This window comes from Cannabis sativa, chromosome 3, assembly GCF_029168945.1.
Source record: "Cannabis sativa cultivar Pink pepper isolate KNU-18-1 chromosome 3, ASM2916894v1, whole genome shotgun sequence".
In the NCBI taxonomy this organism is placed as follows: Eukaryota; Viridiplantae; Streptophyta; class Magnoliopsida; order Rosales; family Cannabaceae; genus Cannabis; species Cannabis sativa.
This window is the reverse complement of record NC_083603.1, coordinates 79,604,242-79,625,147: the sequence shown is the minus strand read 5'-3', so window position 1 is coordinate 79,625,147 and position 20,906 is coordinate 79,604,242.

Sequence of the window (20,906 nt, the reverse complement as noted above, 5' to 3'; positions counted from 1 at the left end):
CAGGTACCTCCATGGATGCCATCCTGGAACGGCTGGCTGGGGTCCATACTCCGGTGGCTCCTCCGGCCTTCACCCCCTCTCCCCCAGCCCCTTCCTTGAAGGTTTCTTCCGGCGCTCCTCCCGAAACCATCGACTTGGTGGATGACGAGGAGGTGCTTTCGGGAGAAGGCCAGGGGAAAGGGTGGGACTTCTCGGAGGAAGCCGCCGAGGGTGCTGGAGACCCTCAAGCTCTCCCAGTGGTAGCAGAGGAGGACGAGGAGGAGTCTGAAGTGGCTCTGATCCGCAAGCGCAAGGGCAAGATGATTGCCCAAGACGAGCCGAAGAGGCCTCGGAGGGCCGACACTCCCGCTCATGGCCTAGACGGCGGGGTGTCTCCAATGGAGGAAAATCCTGCTCCTCCTCGCATTGAGCTTATCCCGATTCCGGGGGATGAGGCGAGGCAGGAGCTTCGCATAGCCAAGCACAACTACGCTATGGACGAGTACTCCCAGGGATATGCCGATGTGGAGGCCCTCAGGAGGATTCTGCGGGCGGAGGTTGAGGCGAGCATTAACCATCCGGACTATCATGATCCGTGGAACCTCAACCTGGATCCTTTGGCGGACTGGTTCCGTCCCCTCCTAGGGCCCACTCTGGCTCCTTTTGCCGCGGAAATGACTGGTGAGTTCGCTTCTCAGCTTACACGCTGTGCGCCCAAGCGGTTTGCCACTTGCGCTTCCCTGAACTCTATCTTCCAAGTCCAGGACCTCAGCCATTCCCTCACAGTGGTAAGTACTTTGCAATTTCTTACGTTTCCTTTTTGGTGTTTGTATTTTGTTTTCTTCCTTTGAGGAATTTTTCCTTACATCCCATTATGGCTCAGCTTGCAGCTGAGGCTGGTCGCCTCTCCAAGAACATCATAAGCCATGGCTTCGCTCTGTCCGATTTTGGGGACATGAATGACGTCAAGAAGGTCCTTCAAGACCTTACTGCGGAGAGGCAGATCTACCAGGAGGCCGCCGAGCGCCAGGAGGCTGCGGCCAAGGCTAAGGAAGAGAGGGCCAAGGCCAGGGAGGAGGAGGCCATCCGGAGGGAGGCTCAGGCGGAGGACATGATCCGGGCGGGAGCCCGGCGGAGAGGCGGGATGGAGGCCCATCATCGGGGAGGAGCCGAGGGCTCAGGCGGGGGCTGCCGAGAAGGCTAGGCGGGACCTTCGGGAGGCCAGGGAGGCTTTGGACGAAATGGCCGCCAAGGTGAAGTCTCTAGAGGAGACTCACCAGTCGGATATTGAATCCAAGGCCGCTCTGGCTGCGGAGTTGAAGGAGCTTCGGGACTATAAAGATTAGTCTATTAGGAAGGCCAAGAGGGCCGAGCTCCTTTCTCCCGTCTCCTGTGCCCGGTGCCCGAAGCGCTTTGATGATGGTGTCTACATGGCTTGGGCCACCAACGATCAGAGTATCAAGCTTTCTTTCTATCCCAAACCCGAGGACATGATTGCCAAATTTCGGGAGAAGAAGAAGAGACTTGATGCCGAGCTTGAGGCACGGATCGGACCTCGTCTTCCGCCGCGGGCTGACTGAGCTGCCCTATTATTGACCCAGATTGTACCCGTTCTTTTCATAACTCCCTTTTTTTTTTTCTTTGTACATACTTGCTGCTGCCTTAGAACAGCTTACTTACAGGCGGCAGCCTTTATTTAAAGGGGAGACAATTTAAGGCCTGTCCCCGGGCCATTTATATGTGTATGACCTAACCTTTGGGTTAGGATATTTTATTATATATATTTTTTTTTTCTTTATATATATGTGCGATCTTTTTTCCACACTTTATATATTTCAACCTGTCCTTTGGCTCAAGATTTCATACTTACGCCTTTTATTTTTGCGCATATTTTTGACCTGCCCTTTGGGTCAGGATATTTTACTTAGCTTAACCTGCCCTTTGGGTCAGGATGTTTTACTTAGCTTGACCTGCCCTTTGGGTCAGGATATTTTACTTAGCTTAACCTGCCCTTTGGGTCAGGATGTTTTACTTAGCTTGACCTGCCCTTTGGGTCAGGATGTTTTACTTAGCTTGTTTTTGTTTGTCCGTGCGGTATACCCTAGTACCCCCCTGAGTGGCATAGAAACTTTGTTTTTAAGGCACTCAGTTTTATTTAATATAGAGGAGGCATACATTTGGACGGTACAAACCCTTTGAACAAAAGCTAAGTTTAATTCGCTACTGGTAGTATTTTCTGAGGTGATCAGCATTCCAGGCTCTTGGGACAGTAGTTCCGTCCATTCTTTTCAGTTTGTAAGTGCCAGAGCCGATTTCGTCCTCGATTTCATATGGTCCTTCCCAATTTGGTCCAAGTACCCCCACTCCGGGTTCTTGGGTGGCTAGGAAGACCCTTCTTAGGACCATGTCACCGATAGCGAATTTTCTGTTTTTAACCTTGGAGTTAAAATATTTGGTCACCTTCTTTTGATAAGCGGCCATCCGTATTTGGGACTCATCCCGGAGTTCTTCGACTTGATCCAGAGCTTCTTGGAGCGGGGCACGATTGGTGGCGGATCATAAGTCGTTCTCTGTGGGATGGGAATAATGTTTCCACCGGGACCATTGCTTCACAACCGTATGCCATTGAGAACGGCGAGTGACCGGTTGTGGTTACGGGGGTCGTCGGTAGGCCCACAATACCCTTGGCAATTCTTCGGGCCGATTATTTTTACAAGCCGGCGGCTTCTTTTTCAAGGTGACCTTTAGGATTTTATTATTTGCCTCACTTTGGCCGTTTGTTTGAGGCGGGCTACCGCGGAGAAGCTTTTCACTACTCCGTGTCGGTTGCGAAGTCGATAAATTCCTCGCAATCAAATTGCTTTCCATTGTCTGAGACTATTTTGTGAGGTAAGCCGTATCGACACACTATGTTTTTGACAACAAAGTCCAACGCCTTCTTAGCGGTTATTGTCTTCATAGGCTCAGCCTCTGTCCATTTGGTGAAGTAGTCTACTGCTACTATTGCATACTTTACTCCTCCTTTTCCCGTAGGTAGAGACCCGATGAGATCTATGCCCCAGACCGCGAAGGGCCAGGGGCTTGTCATCAGCGTGATCTCATTTGGAGGAGCTCTCGGTATGTTCGCGTACCTTTGGCACGAGTCACACTTTTGGACATAGTCTATACAATCTTTTTTCATTGTTGGCCAGAAGTATCCCTGCCTCAATATTTTCTTTGAGAGGCTGGGTCCTCCCGTATGATCTCCACAGAACCCTTCGTGGACCTCCAGCATGATTTGTCTAGCTTCAGGGTCCGATACACACCTTAAATAAGGCATGCTGAGTCCTCTCCGGTAGAGAATTTGGTCCATCATTACATAACGATGAGCACGATGCGAATCTTTCGAGACAGTGCCCTCTCTTGGGGCAACTCACCTGTGGTTATGTATTTTATGATGGGGACCATCCAGCTGGGTTCTTGCCCAACCGTTTGTGTGGCCTCTTTTATTTTGATGCTTGGCTCTGCCAAGCGTTCCACGGGTACTACCCCCAGCTCTTCGATCTCACTATCCGAGGCTAGCTTAGCCAGACAGTCCGCATGAGCGTTCTTTTCTCGGGGGATTCTTTCTATTTTATAGTCCGTGAACTCGTGGAGCAGTTCTCGGACTATTGTTACGTACGCGGCCATTCTTTCGCCGCGGGTTTGGTATTCTCCGGATACTTGGTTTACGATCAACTGGGAATCACTGTAGATTTCCACCCTCTTGGCTCCTACAGCTTTAGCCAATCTTAGTCCCGCTATCAGGGCCTCATACTCGGCTTCATTATTCGAAGCTGTGAAGTTGAATCGGAGTGCTGCCTGGAGCCGCAACCCAGCGGGTGATATCATAGCCACTCCGGCTCCCGAACCGTTTTCGTTCGAAGCTCCATCCACGAATACTCTCCAAGTGGGAATGGGTGGCTCCGGAGTATTGGCTGTTGCCTCGGCTTCATTACATTCGGTGATGAAGTCTGCCAAGGCTTGGCCTTTTACAGAAATCTGAGGCACGTAATGCAAGTCAAACTGACTCAGTTCCATTGCCCATTTGAGGAGTCTTCCGGAGGCTTCAGGTTTCTGGAGGACTTGCCGGAGTGGATGATTGGTCAAAACTCTGATTGGATGGGCTTGGAAGTATGGTCTCAACTTCCGTGATGCCATCAGGAGGCAGAATACTAGTTTTTCAATGACCGGGTACCTTGTCTCGGCCCCTATCATGCGTTTACTAACATAGTACACGGGATGCTGGATTTTTTCTTCCTCCCGGACCAATGCAGCACTGACCGCATGTTCGGAGACGGCCAAGTAAAGGAACAGGTCTTCTCCAAGGACGGGCTTTGATAGGATAGGAGGTTTGGCCATATGGTCTTTTAACCTTTTGAATGCCTCTTCACATTCGTCCGTCCACTCGAACTTTTGGCATTTCTTCAGTATATTGAAGAAGGGTATGCACTTGTCCGTGGATCGTGAGATAAAACGGCTCAACGCGGCCACCTTTCCGGTCAGACTTTGCACGTCCTTATGCTTCTTGGGGGACGGCATGTCCAAGAGAGCTTGAATTTTCTCCGGGTTCGCCTCGATCCCCCTTTGGCTGACTATGAAGCCCAGGAATTTTCCCGACTTGACTCCGAAAGTACACTTCTTCGGATTGAGCTTCATGCCGTATCTCCGGACGACTTCGAAACATTCTTCTAAGTCGTCTGCATGGCTATTGCATGCTTTGGATTTGACGAGCATGTCGTCTACATATACTTCCATGTTTCGTCCCAGGAGGCTTTTAAACATCCGGTTAACCATTCTTTGATAGGTTGCTCCGGCGTTTTTCAGTCCGAAAGGCATGACTAGGTAACAGTATACCCCCTTATCGGTCCTGAAGCTAGTGCACTCCTGGTCTGCCGTATGCATCTTTATTTGATTGTACCCAGCATAGGCATCCATGAAAGATAGCAGTTTAAATCCGGAGGTGGCGTCCACCATCTGGTCAATCCTGGGCAGCGGAAAGCAGTCATTTGGGCAGGCTTTGTTTAGATCTGTGAAATCTATGCAAACCCGCCAAGTTCCGTTCGGCTTGGGCACCAGGACCGGATTGGCCAGCCATTCCGGATAGTATACGTCGCGGATCATGCTGTTGGACAAAAGTTTATCCACCTCTTTCTCTAAAGCCTCGGCTTTCGCCGAGTCGAGCGGGCGTCTCTTTTGTTGTATAGGAGGCATGTCCGGGTTGACGTTGAGGACATGGGTGATGACATGAGGGCTGATGCCGGTCATGTCCTCTTGGCGCCATGCAAAAACATCAATGGCGCCCTTCAGTGTTTTTATTATTTTATCCTTTTCCTCCGGATCTAGGCCTCTCCCTATCCGGAGTACTTTGGTGGAGTCGTCGCCGGACACTGGGATCTCTTCGACGTCCTCCATTGGTTCTACAACCCTTTCGGATCCTATACGAGGATCCAACTCGTCTTCTTCAGCCTTCTCTACTTCAGGGGGCCCCCGGACCATGAGCACTGGCAAGTGGGTGGCAACGTTGTAACATTGCCTGGCCTCTCCTTGGTTTCCCCTTACCGTTCCGACTCCGGCTTCCTGAGTAGGAAATTTTAGGCATAGGTGTCGGATAGAAGTTATTGCACCAAAGTCGACGAGGGCCGGTCGGCCTAAGATTGCGTTGTAGGCTGTTGGACAGTCCACCACCACGAAGGTGCAATACTTAAACGTGCTCTGTGGAGTGTCCGGGCATAGGGTAACTGGGTGCCTGACTTTTCCCATCGGGATTAGAGTTGTCCCGTTAAACCCTGTGAGCTGCGATCCGCTAGGAGAGAGGTCCCGGTCGGTCAACCCTATCGCAGTGAAGGCCTCTTTGAAGAGCAAGTTCACGGAGCTTCCATTATCAATCAGGACCCTGGCCACCACTTTATTTGCAATGGGGGTCTCTATGACCAGCGGGTCGTGATGAGGAAAACGCACCGTCTTGGCGTCTTCTTCCGTGAACGTTATGGGTTGGTCCATTAGCCGAGGCCTTTGAGCTGGGAGTTGAGTGACCTCCCACACTTCACTGTGCCTTGCGGCCTCGGCATATCTCTTTCGCTCCTTCCGAGTGTTTCCTCCGATATGGGGACCTCCGGAGATCATGGCTACCCGTCCATTAGGCCGAGGCGGTAGTCCGGGTATATGCTGGGTATCACCTGCGGGAGCGGTGGAGGCAATACTCCTGCTGTACCCCCTGGTGTCCCCGAAGGCATGCCCCCGGCCACCTGCCCCGGGTTAAGGTGGGGTAACCTATTTTTGATCCACTCATAGAGGTGGCCCAACCGGATCAGATTCTCAATCTCATCCTTGAGATTTTTACACTCGTTGGTGCTGTGACCGATGTCATTGTGATATTCGCACCTTTTGCTCGGATCTCTCCGGGAGGCATCCTGTACAAAGGCTGGGGTCTCCGGTAATGCGTATTCTGCCTTGTGGCAAAATAGACACGTTCCTGAGAGTCCGTGAGCTCTGTGTACTGGGTGTATTGGGGTGTATACCCCTTCTTTTGGCGCTTCTCTCCCGTTCGGGTGCTGCCCTTGGAAGACCTCTTGCTTCTAGACCCTTGAGTGGGGCCTGTTAAGCTAGCGGTTGGGGCGATGCAATGAAGGAGCCCGTCCATTCACCCGGACGGATTGCGTAATGGGAAGATGCGGGGGCGAGCTTGCCCTTGGTTGTACTCGGGAGTGGCAGAAGCTGTATGCCACTAACCGGAGGGGTCGCGGTCGGGACGAGTGCAGGGGCGATACTCTGGCATGTATCCTGCCATCCGGTTGGATAATAGCCCCGTAAGCCACGATCCGGGCTTCTTCGAGGTTAATATATTTTTGGACTCGCTTCACGGAAGTCTTGAAGGCTAGCGGCGCCTTCTTGCTGTAATTCGTTCCGAAGGGAGTCCCGGTACGGATTCTGCTTGGAGAAGCGCAAGGCGTTGTCCGTCGTCAACCTTCTTGGTCTTCGAGGCTTCCTCTCGGAACCTCTTGATGTAATTTTTCAAAGTCTCGGTGGGTAGTTGCTTGATGTTAGTCAAGGCACTAACTTCAAATTTACCTTCTGGCGGCGACAAATTGCCTCCGGAAGTTGGTTTGGAGTTTGTTCCAACATCCCACCGATCCTGGTTCTAGTTTCTTGAACCACTCCTCCGCCGAACCGCTCAGAGTGAGGGGGAAGCATAGGCACTTGGCGTCATTGCTGACCCGCATGAGCATCATGACTCGGTTGAATCGTGACGGGTGATCCTTTGGGGTCGGAGTTCCCAGTATATGCCGCCATTTCGGGCATTTTGAAGTTTTTAGGGAGCTCCGCCTCCAGGATATGCTTGGCGCAGGGCTCCCGGTCCTCACTGTCCGAGTCGGAGTCATCTCCCTTCTGCCTTCGGGAGACTCGGGCAATATATTTTCGAAGGCTGGCAAGCTCTGCCATAATCCCTTCGTTTACAGTACCCGAGGAGACTTCGGGTACGTATCTTTTGATCAAGGTGATCCGGAGGTCACCTTGATTCCCATTGATTTGATTTCTCAAATCAACGGGTGGACATCTCTGTCCTCCTCTTCCTCTACCCCCCGGTTCCTGGTGCACGGAAACGCTCTTTCGGTCCCCTCGATCCTGAGGGCCAAGACTCCCTCTTTGGGGCTTGCCCCTCTGCGGACCTTTCCCTTTAGGGAAATCTGAGCGGACCTTGCGCGGATCCTGCGCCTTTTTCTTCCGACCAGGGGCAGAAGTAGGGTTTTTTGTTTGGTTTTCCTCAGCGGGGTGCCTTATAGGGCTAGGTTCCCTAGGCCTTTGTTGCTGGGAATTGGGCGAAGACGTAGCTGGCTCCCCATCGAGTCCAGCGGCCATTGCCTTGGGATGCACGTGAATGCCAGCTGCCTCCATGGCTTTTTGCATGGCTAGCATCACCTCATGCATCTTTTGATTTTGCACTTTTTGAGCTTCGATCTCAGCTTCGTGATCGATGGCTTTTTGTCTGAGGAGCACCAGCTCTTGGTAGCTTCCATCATCGTAAGCGTATTCGTCGAGGTGTTCCTCGTGGTTTTCATCTGGAACTTCTTCCTCGGACTCCTCTGCTGCCCTTGAGGCTACATCCTCTTCGTTGGGATCTTGAGCGTCTTCTAGAGGGCGAGGGTGACGTGTAGCTCTTGTCTCCACCATTGTTGTGAAGTTAAATGCTTGTTGCGAAGCAGCTTTCCTCAGCTCTCAATGAAAGCACCAAAATGTTGACCGAGGTTTTCGGCAACTAATAAAATATGAATATAATAATGAGCTATAAGAAAGCGAGATGAAGACTTTTTACGTGGTTGGGGCGTTAATGAGCCTTAGTCCACGAGCCACTGATATTTATGGATGTCTTTAATACAGATCTTACACTTGGGAGAATGTTTCTCTCTTTAATACAAAGAATGTTCTTGGTGAGTTTTTTCTCTGTTTGCTCTTAAGCAGCCAAGATTCTCCGACCCCCTTAAATGAGCTTTGAGGGGGTATTTATAGTGTTTTAGTGGGGCAATCCCTAGAATTGTACTTACACATGTGTCTGTAAGTATCCATAAAGTTGGGCATTTCCGATGAATATACCATGGGTGCTGCATGGTCAAATCCCTAGGTGCTGTAGGGTTTTTATGGAGAATGTCCTTTTTGTCTTATGATTGACGTGACTCTTCGCAGAGTAGCCGTCGCTAGACTTAAACGATCATTACTGTAGCGCTGCTGTTTGGGGGATGTGCCGTCAGACTTTATTGCGTGTACAGTCCCAACACGCTTCCTCCCATGCAGCATTAAATGCGACTTGATGTCTCGGGAGAGACCTGACACATCCCGGAGTGCCTTTGAGCTATGCTTGCTTCCGGGAATACCTTGTATTCCGGGTGCATCTTCCGGGACCTATGCGAATAACGCTTCCTGGTGTCATACAAGGACTTAGCAGTTCTTTCTTAAGTAATTTGATCCACGTGTCCCTTCCTGACTGGTCCACGCATATTGGGCGATTTTAGGAGCAACAGTAATTACTTAGAAAAAATACTTCAAACAAAAATATCACCTATCTAGATTTTTCTTTGACTAATTAATTCAATCTCTAATAATATACTTTAATTCATTTATTTTAAATTAATCAATGAATGAAAAAATTATTGATTTAAGTTGGTCCAAGAATTAATTAAAATAAATAATTAATTTACAACTTAATTTATTTTTCAAGATAAATTCAAAATCATCTTGTATTATGAAATATAATTTCGAAATTGATTAAAAATAAAAAAAAATATTTTGAAAATTATTTAAATTTAAGTTGAAAAATTAAATTTCAACTAAAAAATAATTTTCTATTTAATTAAGTGTCATGAAAAAGAAGTATTTAAGTATCATGATGAAAATCAACTTAGATATTTAATTTTTTAATTTAATTAAATGTATTAAATTCAAGAAATAAATAATTAAGTGTAGGGAAGGCTTAATTATTAATTTCTAGTTTAATACTAGGAAAAATATACTTAAATAAATTGTACCAAAATTAATTATTTAAATAATTAATTTCACAATGTATAATATTTTCCTATTTAATATTTGAAATAATAAGTAGTCTAGAAATAACTATCTAGAAAATATCTTATTTCACTAAGTATCTTTTCCACAAAATTTGAAAAAATATCAATTTCAGCTGTTATAGAAAAAATCTAGAACTTAAATATTTTTAAATTTAAATTTAACTAAATATAAAAAATTAAGTTGTAACCACTTAATTTGAAAAATATTCCATTTTAAGTTTAAAACTAACTTAAAAAATATCTTAAGAATATTTAATAACTAACGCCTAGAATTCCTCAACTTAATTTTAAATTTAAATAAAATATTCAAATTTAAGTTAGATATAAAAAATCAGTTAAAGTAACTAATTTATAACTTAAGTAGGAATATTTAATTAAATAAGCTCCAAAAAGAATCTAGTTAGTTAAAATTCTTTATTTAATTAAATACAAGAAAAATACAAATAGTTTGTCTAGAAATAATATCTAAAACTAAGAGTGTTTTTCTTAAAATTAACTTTAAAATATTAAAATAAAAATGAATTTCATATATTTTAAAAGTTAATTATGTTGCTAATCAATTTTATTAGGTTAAACTAATTTAATTAACCTAGCACAGTTATTCAAATCAGGCAAATGAGCCTTCACAATTGGGGTAGTTCATGTGAGGGGGTGCTGGGTTCAGTATGTCGTACCCACTTCTATGGCTCCCAACTCTCACACAAGGCCCAAAAGAGAGGAATTTAACCTTAAAATAAAGAACTGTTATTAATTGAATAGGTCCAAAAACTAAATGGACCTAAATAAAATCTATCATGGTGTGACATTTTATTTAGCAACAACCTATATGCATTTATATAATAAAATAAACATATAGCCTCACACAGGCACACATTTGGATGGATCCTATCATGTTGCTAGGTCATACACAGATGAAAGAAGATTGTAAAATATACCTGTTACAAATTATTTTCTTGACCAATTGAACCATGGGTTAAAATTAGATCATTGGATCTGTCGACAAGTTAACCATGGCTATTTGCAATCAAGCAATAATAGGTTTTATAAAACTTACACATAAGCGAAAATACATACTCCTGCAACAAGGTTCACTGGATAATTGGATGTAGGATTTATTTAATTTTTAAATAATTCAATTTCGAAAAATAATTAAATAATAAAAAAAATATTTATTTTCAAAAAAAATTATATATAATAAAAATATATATTTTTGAAATTAAATAAAATAATATTTAAAACTAAACCTACAATTTTGAAAAATTAGGTTTCAACTAACATAAATATCATTTCAAAATTTGCTAACTACTTAAAAAAAATAATGTTATTTTATAAATTAATTATTCAATAAATATTAAAAAAGATAAATAAATATCTTTTTTCAGATTTTATAGTTTAATTTAAATAAATAAAATAACAAAATTTAAAAGTTAGCAAAATATCTTACTTCTATTCAAAATATCATGATTATAGTTATCTTATTTTAAATTTAAATAAGGTCAAATTATTTTAAAAAAAATCAATTTTAAAAAAAATTAATATCTGACCATAAATTTAAAAATAAGATAAGATATAATCAAATTTAAAAATAAGATAAAAAATCAAGCAAAAAGATAGATATTTAGTTGTTTTGAAATTCAAATTACACTAATATCATGAATTAAATTAAAAAAAAATTAATTAATTTAATTATGATATTTAGAATTGAAATAGGAATAGTAAATGTGTAAATACAAAACTACACAAAAAATTGAAAATTAAATCCATGAAATAGCATGAAAAATTGAAGAAAAACGAAAAAAAATGTGAGCTGTACGGATAGTATGCTGTGCACTGCCGAGAAAACTCGGCACAGGGGAGGAGCTGCAGCATTTACGCGCGCAGAGAAGGGCTTTAAGACACCCTTGCGTGTGTTGCTTGGACAAAATCTTGTCCGAACACGCGTATGACCGAGGATCACTCGGTTCCGCGTGCGCGTGGGTTAGTGCTTTATCCCGATATTTTTTCGAAACTTCAAAAAATCATAACTAATTCAAATCAAATCGAAATTGAGTTCTGTAAAAAAGTAAATTGCTTAATTTTTTCCATACTATCAAACAAAAATAATTTTAGAAACAGAATTTCAATTATTTGTCACGAAAATTCACAAAAATCAATCAATCATCATATAACACACAACACAACATGAAACCATCCAAAACACAAACAAATCGTTTTAAAGTCCAAATTTCTTGCAAGCAAATCAATTACCATGGCTGTGAGGCCAGTTTTTGGAATTTATTTTACAAGGATCTTAGATCTACTCACAAGTATGTTGTTTAACACCCTAAATATGAACTTTCTAAAACGATAAATAAACACATATAAAGTTTAAAAAACCTTACATTTGTTGCAGCGGAATAATGTCTCCTTCCACTCAGATCTCTAACCCTTGTATCCTTTCTGCCGCAGAGTATTATCAAGATCTGAGCCCGAATGTCCTTCTCTTTGTGTGTGATCCTTCACAGTCTTCCAATCTATGATTGAGGTACCACTGGCTGTGTGTGGGCACTTACTCTATCAGTGAGGGTCGAAATTTAGAAGAGGAAAAGAGAGAGAGGTTAGTTCGGCTATAGAGAGAGAGGGAAGGCTCAGTTTTTCTGAAAAGTAATTTTCTAACAGAAAGCTTGTTAAAAACTTGTTATTTGACTGAGTCATCACTTTCTATTTATAGGCAACTACTAGGTTTAGCTAAGTAATTATTTGGCATTAAAATAATGAAAATATTAATTGGAAAAGGCTATCCAAGTGGCCAGCTATAGGTGTTAATGGGCCTTACTTGGATTTTGTAGTTTTCACAATTTTTATTTCTATTTTCTCAAAAACGCCAATTTTCTAATTCTAACCATTTAAATGCCAAAACTAATTATTTAATAACTAAAATAGATTATTAAATAATACTGTCATTTAATTTAATTATTATTTAGACATATAAAGTCTATTTATTAATAAATAAACCTAGAATCTCTTTTCTTTACAATTTCGCTCTTGCTTAGTGAAAATTCACAAATTAGACATAGTCTAACTTTAAAATTATAATTGATTAATCACAAATATTTTATGGAGTCTTACAAGCAGTATAGTCTCAACTAGAATGGGGACCATGGATCTATATGCTGAGCTTCCAATAACTGAACCGAATTGACTAAGTAAATTTCTACTTATTAATTCTTCATTGAATCCACTCTTAGAACTTAGAATTGCACTCTCAGACTTATATAGAGCATATAATATGTTCCACGATATAGATGTGATATCTCATTTAACCATTGTTATAATCTTATTGTGATCAAAGATCCTCTATATAGATGATTTACATCGAGATGGGTTAATTTTACCGTTCTCACCCCTCAACATATTTTGCCCCTTAAAACACTTAGCTACCTATTAATGATGTTTAGTGATCTAAGAATTAGTCACTTAAACAAGAGCTCATCCATTTACTTCTATTTAGCTAAGCTCGAAGGGAATCATCACTTGACTTCTATACACCAGTAGAAGCTATAGATTCCATATTTATGTTCAGCACTCCCACTCAATCATACTATCATGTTCCCAAAATATACGTATCACCTTGACCCAAAAGTAGGGTAAACTAATAAATCAAAGAACATGAATAGTACTCCTGAGTTGAGCCTTAGCATATTAAGATTTAGATTCTTTTAATCTTAAGATCAACTACTTATATTGACTTGGAAAGATATGATGGTAAGTTTATAATATCTTATCTAAGTTGCAATATTGATCCAGTCCAATGTATACTCCATACATTCCAACTAGTATAATTTACCAATGTCCTGGAAAGAACATAACACTTACTCCAAGTGTAAGTACACATCATCGCTGATTATCACATTAGTGTAAATCCAAAACACTGATGAAACAGGGACTTAGTCTTTTGATTCATATGATCACAATCACATTCCATTGTGTTGACGATACTGTAATTGTAAATAAATATATGATCTGGACTTAACTGATTTTGTGTGTAAATGTAATAAACATATTAAACCATTAGCATGTAAAATTCATGTAAACATAAATCACTTCAAATTTCTTATATTGGTAACTAATCAGGTTGTAAAGGGTTTTATTTAGGGCACAAAACCCAACATGGACTGAGTTCACGTCTGGGTGTGCGTTGGGGTCCTTGTCTAGGTTCGGGTTCAGGGCTTGGTCCAAAATCCAGACACCGACTACGGGTTTTGTCCAAGCCCTAGGTCCAGATCCGGATCTCGATCTTGAGTCCCAGTGTGGTTCCATTTCTGGTGCCGCGTCACGAGCTGGGTCCTAGGTTCATGTTCAAGATTCTAAGTTTCGATCCCGATCTGAGTTTGGATTCAGTTCTGCGTCTAAGTCGTTGGTTCTGATCCTAGTCTAGGTTCGAGTTTGGGTCCGGGTCCGGGTCTAGCTTTGGGTCTTATTCTAGGTGTGGGTTTGACTTCGGGTCCAAGTCTGTGTCCGAGTTTGTGTCTAGGTTTTGATCCCGATCTGGGTCTATGTTCGGGTCCAGATCGGGGTCCAGGTCCAAGTGGGGATCCTGAGTGCGGGTCCAAGTTTGGGTCTTGGTCAGGATCTCGGTGTAGATCTAAGTCCAGCATTTCGATCCCAGTCTGGGTCTTGGTCCGAGTCCAGGTTCGTATCCGGATCTATATCTAGGTCCAAGTCTGTGTTTGGGATCGTGTCCCAGATTTAGGTCCAGGTTTGGGTCTCAGTTTCGATCTGGGAACACGACTGTGTCTGAGCTCGAGTTCCAGTCTCAGTTTGGGTCTGAGGCTAGGTCTGTGTTCGGTTCTAGGTCTGGGTCAAGGTCTTGGTCACGGCCCTAGTTTTGTCCTAGTGTCCTAGTTCGGTGATTCTTGTTCAGGATCTAATTTTGGGTCCCAGGTCTAGGTTTGGGTTCGGGTTTGGTTCTTCGTCTGGGTTTTGGTCCTAGTCTGAGTCGTAGATCTAGACACCGAATACTGGTCTCTTCCAGGCCCCGTTACCCGAATCCCGAGTCAATATGTAGATCACTGTCACGGGTCTCGGTCTGGTTCTGGTTCATGTCCCAGGTCCCATTTCTGAGTTTGGGTTTGGGATCGAGACTGAGGTGCGGTTCTAGGTACCGACCCTGGTTCTGTGTCCCTAGTCTGGTTCCATGTTTGGGTCTGAGTTCAGGTTCAGGTTTAGGTCTTTATCTGGGTTTTGATCTGGGTTCAGGTTTCGGTTTAGGTCCTAGTCCTAGTTCGGTTCTAGTTCCATTTGCGATTCTATGTTTGAGTTTGGGTTTGAGTTCGGGTCGGAGTTCGAGTCCTGGTCTGAATTTTGGGTTCGGGTCTGGATTTCAGTATAGGTCCAGATCAGGTTCCAGGTGTGGGTTCGCGTCATGGATCTTGGTCTAGGTTGGGTCCGAGTGCCAAGTTCCAATCCCAATCTAAGTCTGGATTCAGTTCTGGGTCTATGTCCTTGGTTCTGATCCTGGTCTGGGTTCGAGTTTGGGTCTGGGTCCGGGTCTAGCTTTGGGTCTGATTCTAGGTGTGGGTTTGAGTTCAGGTCCGAGTCTATGTCCGAGTTTGTGTCCAGGTTTGGCCCCGATCTAGGTCTAGGTTCGAGTCCAGGTCCAAGTTCGGGTCCCGAGTGCGGGTCCAAGTTTGGGTCTGGGTGAAGATCTCGGTCCACATCTGGTCTAGCATTTCGATCCCAGTTTGCGTCTGGGTCCTATAGTCAAGGTTCGTATCCGGATCCCCATCTAGGTCGAAGTCTGTGTTTGGGATCGGGTGCCAGATTTAGGTCCAGGTCCAGGTCTTAGTTCCGTTCTGGGTACAAGACCCTGTCCGGGCCCGAGTTCAAGTCTCAATTTGGGTATGAGGCTAGGTCTGTGTTCGATTATAGGTCTTGGTTTGGGTCATGGTCACGGTCCTAGTCTTGTTCTAGGGTCGTGGTTCGGCGATTCTTGTTCAGGTTCTAAATTTGGGTCCCAGGTCTAAGTCTAGGTTCGAGTTTTGTTCTTTGTCTGGGTTCTTGTCCTAGTCGGAGTCCTAGACCTAGAAACCGACTATTGGTCTGTTCCAGGCCTCGTTACGCGAATCTCGTGTCAAGATCTAGATCACTGTCACGGTTCTCGGTCTGGTTCCGGTTCAGGTCCAGGTCCCATTTTTGAGTTTTGGTTCGAGATCGAGACTCGGGTGCGGGTCTATGTTCAAGTTCGAGTCCTAGTCTCGGTTCGGGTTTAGGTCTCTGTCTGGGTTTTGATCTGGGTTCGGGTTTTGGTTTAGGTGCTGGTCTTGGTCCTAGTCCTAGTTTGGTTCAATTCCATTTGCGATTCTAAGTTCAAGTTTGGGTTGGAGTTCGGGTCGGAGTTCGAGTCCTGGTCTGAGTTTGGGTTAGGGTCCGAATTTCAGTCTAGGTCCAGATCAAGCTCCAGGTGTGGGCTTGCGTCCCAAGTTCCATTCCCGATCTGAGTCTGGATTAAGTTATTTGTCTAAGTCCTTGGTTCTGATCCTGGTCTGGGTTCGAGTTTGGGTCCGAGTCCGGGTCTAGCTTTAGGTCTGACTCTATGTGTGGGTTTGAGTTCAATTCCGAGTCTGTGTCTGGGTTTGTGTCCAAGTCTGGACCCCGATCTGGGTCTAGGTTCGGGTTCAGGTCAAAGTTGGGGTAGTGAGTGCGGGTAAAAGTTTGGGTCTGGGTCAGGATCTCGGTCGAGATCTAGCTCCAGCATTTCGATCCCAGTCGGGTCTTGGTTCGAGTCCAATTTTGTATCCGGATCCCTATCATTTATTTTAAATTGATCAATTAATGAAAAAATTATTGATTTAAGTTGGCCAAGAATTAATTAAAATAAATAATTAATTTACAACTTAATCTATTTTTCAAGATAAATTCAAAATCATCTTGTATTATGAAATGCAATTTTGAAAATTGATTAATAAAATAAAGAAAAAATATATATATGTTGAAAAATATTTATAAGTTGAAAAAATAAATTTCAACTAAAAATAATTTTCTATTTAATTAAGTGTCATGAAAAAGAAATATTTAAGTATCATGATCAAAATCAACTTAGATATTTCATTTTTAAATTAATTAAATGTATTAAATTCAAGAAAAAAATAATTAAGTGTAGAGAAGGCTTAATTATTAATCTCTAGTTTAATACTAGGAAAAAATATACTTAAAATAAATTGTACCAAAATTAATTATTTAAATAATTAATTTCACAATGTATAATATTTTCCTATTTAAAATTAGAAATAATAAGTAGTCTAGAAATAACTAACCAGAAAATATCTTATTTGACTAAGTATCTTTTCCACAAAATTTGAAAAAAAATATCTAATTTAAGTTGTATTAGAAAAAATCTAGAACTTAAATATTTTCAAATTTCAATTTAATTAAATATCAAAAAGTAAGTTGTAACCACTTAATTTGAAAATATTCCATTTTAAGTTAATATTTCAAAAAATATCAACTTAAAAAATATCTAAAGAATCTTAATAACTGTTGCCCCTGATTTTTCCCAATGTACGTGGACCAACCAGACAAGGACACGTGGATCAAGAAATTTACAATATTTTCTAAATCTTTATTTCGTAAGGTAGCGTCCAGGACGTAGCTCCCGGAGAAGGCATATGGAACCCCATATGCTCCCGGAAGCTCGAGTAACGCTAAGGCATCTCCGCGAGGTATAGGGTTTCTCCTGAGCAATCAAGTCGCATTAAATGCCGCATGTGTTATAGTGAGATTTCTCTCACCTAGAAACTCGAGACCAGACCCCCACTAAAAGGACACGTATACTCAGATTTTCCACAGAAAGCTGAGATGTCCCTGAGGGACTCCTCGAAGTTTTAAACCTCGATTAAGATATAACCAGCGAGAGGTGGCGAGCATGACCGAAGTCTAATCGCATCCGAGACAAGAGAGTAGATCGCATATATCGAATATATACGATCATCCTCCCCTTGTCCTTGTATAAACCAGGAGAACGATTCTCTGTAAGTACGAGGTGATCTTAAGAACCCTGCGGCCTTTATAATGCAATATAGACTCGCATGTCTAGGTTCTATCAGCTCAACACACGATGTCTACAAGAAGCGACTATGTAAAGACGCAGACGTCCTAAACATAATGATAACCCTGCGAGTTGTACATCAGAATATGAACAGTCAACTCGCAGGTACGGAAGATGCATACGTTGATGAACTTAGTAACTGTCATTCATTTATTAATGTTAACGTTGTTTAGTTTAATTATTGCAATTCAATATGTAAATAATTGATTAACAATGAATGTGATCCTTGTGTAACCGATTGGACACTTGCTTTGTATATAAAGAGGTGATCCACCATGAAATGGCACCTACGAATCCTTGGTTACAGTGGACTAAGCAGATCACAATCTGACTGAACCACTATAATTCTCTGTCTTACTGATATTTTCCAGTTTTGTTGATTGTTTTCCCATTCCCAATCGAGTACTCGCCATTCTAGGTTGAATACTCGCACTTGTCATTTCTCTTAAAATTCTCTGTCGTATTAATAAAATAATATAACTTGGTGTTGCGAAATTCACTCGACAACATTTGGCGCCGTCTGTGGGAATCGACTAAGATTTCATTCATTTCAAAGAACAATATCATCATGGCTGGAAATCATGCTAACAGAGCTAATAACGGGTCCATCAACATTGGGAAGATGAACGTACCATTATCTGGAGCTGGAGCGCCACCTGTGGACGTCATTAACGGTGCAGTAAGGAGAAGCAATATGAGACCTCCTAACCTATTCCCAGAAACGACTGACCCTCAGGTTGGGGACGCATCCATGCCACCAACAACCATGCATTTTCCCCCGTCACTCCGGCGGTGGTATCCGAGGGAATGATCTAGCTCACCACTAGTCAATATGCCGCGATTCAGGATCAACTGCGGGCACTACAGGCCAAAGTAGATGGACAAAACCGAGCTCGACGCCCTCCTCGAGTTCCTGCTATTCGCACCGATAACCCTCAGGTAACAACTTCTAGATGCCATACTAACCGTGTACGCAGGGAGCGAAGAACCAACCCTGAAGGTCTGGACCTGAACCATCCGACGTCGAGAGATCAATCCGCAAGGTATCCAAACCAAAACACACAAGTCGATGAAGATCCTGAGCGCCGTAATCCTCGCAGCCGACCATCAAGAGACAACGACGCAGAGTCAGCGTCTTCGTCATCGCATGGTCGCACTCCAAGCAGGTACACAAGGTCCGGCTCTGTACAGACACAACAGGGAGGACGTTATCAGGTACACCGAGGTGATCTGCGTGATCATCTCAACGCAGTTTTCAGGGCACGCTCTCATGTCCCACATAATACTGAGACACTCCGTGATCCCCATGCGGACGATCAGGGTGCCAATACTTATAATAACCCGCCTACCGCGCCGATCGCGACCACTGGGATTAATGTCCCAACAAATCTTGCCGCAGTAGTTGCGATCCCCGAGTTGTAGCAGCCCCGGCTCTTGCGGCTGGAGGGATTGACCAAAGCATGCTTCTGCAGGCTTTGAAAATGCTCGAACAGCGACGAAAGCCTATATATAAGTTGCATGGTACCTCGCCTTTCACTACAGAAGTGCGACCGGCTCAACTTCCGAAAGGGTTTCGTCTATCCGAGTCCCTTAAATATAAAGGTACTTCTAACCCGATAGATTATCTTGAAAAATTTAATACTATAATGGAAGTGGACCAGGTTCCGCAGCTCACAAAGTGTCGCATTCTTGCGGCAACACTCGAGGAAAATGCCCATGATTGGTTCACCCAATTACCCGAGGCATCGATATCGACGTGGGAAACCTTTGTCGACCTATTCCTCACACATTTCCAGGCCACAATGACGTATAGGCCACCTTATACGACTTTGGCCAACATCAAACAAGAACCTGGTGAGTCCTTACAAGACTATTTCAAACGCTTTAACGCAGAAGTAACAAAGGTCGAAAAGGCCCCCGAGTCTTCACGTGTTTGCATGCTGATAACAGGTATCTTGCCGAGGACCGACTTTTGGAAGGAGCTACAAGCTCGAAGGCCCGAATCCTTAGTTGAGTTCTTCGCCATGGCCGAACCTCACAAAAGAATCGAGAATTCTCTAGCGGAGTTAGAGAAAGGGAAGGACAAGGGCCGGTCACCCATACCGCGGTCACGATCTCGCAGTCCACGAGGGAAGAACTCCAGGGGCCGAAGCCCAAGAAGACGCAGCTCGCGAATACAGCGAAGTCCGAAGCTGGCCAAATCTCCTCCAAAGAAGGAATCCTCGCCAAAAACGAAAGGTGGACCTCGCTTCGTCAATTATACTGAACTCGCAGTCCCTCGAGACCATATCTACGCAATCGAAGAAAGAAACGGAGTCTTCAAGAAGCCGCCCCCCATCAGGGGAAATCGCAACAGGAGAGACCCTAAAAAATTCTGTAAGTACCACAAGGACATTGGTCACACTACTTTAGAATGTTGGGTCTTGCAGGATGAAATCGAGGAGCTAATCCGGAGAGGGAAATTTGACAAGTATAGGAAGAGCGAGGAAAGTCGAACCCAAGCAGATGACAAAGGAGAAAACCAGAATGCGAGTGGCTCCAGGACACCTCGCAACATCCTGACTATAATTGGAGGACCTCATATTGCAGGGGACTCTCGCAAATCACAAGAACGATATGCCAGAGAAGCCAAGGAGAAGCCGCTTACCAATGTGAATAATCTTAGTGAGCGGCCCGAGAAGCTGTTTTAGAAAGAATGCGATGACATCACCTTTATGGAGAGTGATGCGAGATGGGTCCATCACCGGCATTCTGATGCACTAGTGATAGTCGCCAATATTGGTGGGGATAATGTCCATCGCATACTTGTTGACAATGGGAGTTCAGTGAATCTGCTGAATTTCCAAGCATTCAAACAAATGGGGTTGCAGGAGAAGGATTTGCGACCTATGATATCGAGCATTTATGGTTTTTCGGGAGATGTCATAACGATAAAAGGAATGATCAAACTCCCAATCACTTTGGGAACTGCCCCAGTGACGGCCAAGTCAATGGCAGATTTCGCAGTAATCGACCAGTACTCAGCGTATAACCCCGTAATTGGTCGACCAATCCTGAAGGAGATGAAGATCATAACCTCGATCTATCATTTGACAATGAAGTTCCCTACTCCCGCTGGAGTAGGTTCTGTGCGGGGAGTCCAGTCAGAATCGCGAGAATGTTACAACACAGCAGTTAAACTCGCAGAAAAAAGGACGGTAAATGTTATCTACTTTTTGGAGGCACCACCTCCTCGCCAGGAGATCCTCAGAATTGAGGAAGTG